Source organism: Sinocyclocheilus rhinocerous, unplaced genomic scaffold (genome assembly GCF_001515625.1).
Source record: "Sinocyclocheilus rhinocerous isolate Xijiao unplaced genomic scaffold, SAMN03320098_v1.1 scaffold2471, whole genome shotgun sequence".
In the NCBI taxonomy this organism is placed as follows: Eukaryota; Metazoa; Chordata; class Actinopteri; order Cypriniformes; family Cyprinidae; genus Sinocyclocheilus; species Sinocyclocheilus rhinocerous.
In genome coordinates this window covers 1-2,555 of record NW_015661927.1, presented here as the reverse complement: position 1 = coordinate 2,555, position 2,555 = coordinate 1, and positions in this window count along the sequence as shown.

Below are 2,555 nucleotides of genomic sequence, written 5' to 3'. Positions count from 1 at the left end.
TAGATAGATAGATAGATAGATAGATAGATGATGGATGGATGGATAGATAAAGTATATGTAGATAGATAGATAGATAGATAGATAGATAGATAGATGTTTGTGCTACTCATACGATTGCATTGGCAGAAATATGTTGCAAGATATCTTCCTCATCATTTATGAGATATTTTTGGCTGATTTTTGACCTGTGGATGATGTAAACGCAGCGTTTAGTGGTCCTGTTGGTTTATTTCTTTGAGTGGCTCTGAGGAGAAGAGATCAGGAATGTTTAAACACTGGAGCTCTTCACTGCTTTTATTGATTGATTGATTGATTGATTGATTGATTGGGTCAGCCGTAATCACACGCTCTGCAGTAAATGCGCTGGTGTTGTGAAAGCAGCGGTGGGTTTGGCTCTGAGCCCCTCATTGACACATATCTGCTGTGTTTTGAGTGTTTCGCACCGGCCACAAGCTCAGATTTAATGATGTGAAATGCATCAGAATCAAGTCAAGTCGCCTTTATTTATATAGCGCTTTATACGATACAGATTGTGTCAAAGCAGCTTTACAGTATTTACAGAATATGTTATGTTAATACTGTTATGATCTTACTGCTAAACCGTCAACTGAGTTATTTTGGGTTAGTTATACTAAACGTAGCAATTCTACTATCTTAACTGCATGATTTTCTCCCCCAAACCAGTTCAGTGCAAACCCCGACCCGCAGCCGAATCTAGAGATTTCTATGGAAGCTTGTTTCTGCCACGGGATGAACAAATAAAAAACGTAATTGTAATTTTTTCTCTCGCAATTCTGCGATTATATCTCACAACTGAGTTTATATCTCAATTCTGCACTTATATCTCAATTCTGTTTATATCTCACAATTAAATCTCATAATTCTGCATTTATATCTTGCAATATTGTTTATATTTAAATTATGCATTTCTATCTCACAATTCTGCATTTATATCTCAATTCTGTGTTTATATCTCAAGTTTGCATTATCTTGCAATTTTGTTTATATCTCAGTTCTGAGTTTATATCTCACAATTCTGCATTTATATCATGCAATTTTGCATTTATATCTCAATTTTGTGTTTATATCTCAATTCTGCATTTATACCTCTCATTTTGCGTTAATGTCTCCAATTGTGCATTTGTGTCATATTTCTGCATTTCTGAGTTTTACATCTCATTCAGTTAATGTAAATTAAACATATAAAAAAATATAAATATAGGTATATTTTTTATACAAATATATATATATAGGCAATCAATTGACTACAACATAATGCATGCAAAAAACATAATTTAATTCAGTATTTAACTAAATAATTATTTTGCAATCAAACAAACAAAACAAAAAGACTTCAAGTGCGCAGTATTATTATTATTAGTAGTATTATTAGTATCCACTATAGTACTGTGCTGTTATGTATTATTTATTTAAATAAATTGTTAGTATCTACTTATCATTTTTAATTAATTTTTATTTTTTTTAATCAGTTTGTTTGTTTTAGTCAGCAAGCTCGAATTTTTATTGTTTATTTATTTTTACATTTTTACACAATTTTTCTCTAAGTGAATCATTTCATCAACCAATTCATCAGATTGAACCGTCTGAATGACTAAAGTGAATCAGACTTCCTAACACTATCTTTCCAGGCGAGTGTGTTGATGCTAAAGTTTCTGAAGACTTGTGTTGCTACTTTTAGCTACTCTGGTAGTTAACTATTTTAGTTGAACAGCAGCTAAACTGCTTTAAATTATGACTCTAGTTTAAAAATAGCTTCCCCAACAGTGCAAACACACATATATACTGATGAAAATTTGCCAAATCCTAAAATAATCCAGTGGAAAGTCTGTTTCTACAATCAGGCAACGCTCTGCCGTTTCGTGAGAACAAAATAGCGCTTGGATTCAGGAAACGCAACCGAGATCTGATCCAAGACAGGATGCTGAGGGGAGTTAAAATACAAATCCTTTAATTAAAAACAGCAAGCGCAGCTCGGAGGAAGAGACTCGGGTTCCAGCGAGATGCTTGTGTGTGCTTGCCAGACTCTCTGTGTGTCCTGCTTGGCAAACACAGATCTAGATTCAGCGCTCGACAGGAACAGGTAGAGCCCGGGGCTGTCCTGATCTGAGCTCGCCTCTCGCTTCCTATCGAGTGCGCATGGGGGGATAGTGAAGGTCAAAGGTCACTCATCTGCACTAAAGTCTCTTAAAGGAACAGTTCATACAAAAGTGAATTTTGTCATTGTTTACTCACCCTCATGTTGTTCCAAAGCCTTCAATATTTCACAAACTGGGTTTGTTTAACCCATGACTTACAATATAGCACACAAGCCCTCTAAACCGGGGGCTTTCAATCCTTTTGATGCCACGGACCCCTAAATATAACTATCCCACATGAAAAAATACTATAGTAATTTATAGTAAATGGTTCAAAAACACCATAGTAAAGTACTTGAATTAATTTGTTGTGGAAATTCTGTAGTTTCTGTAATATAGTCATATAAACTAATTGCTTTACCCAATACTGTACTAAGTTTTCTACAACTATAGGGTATA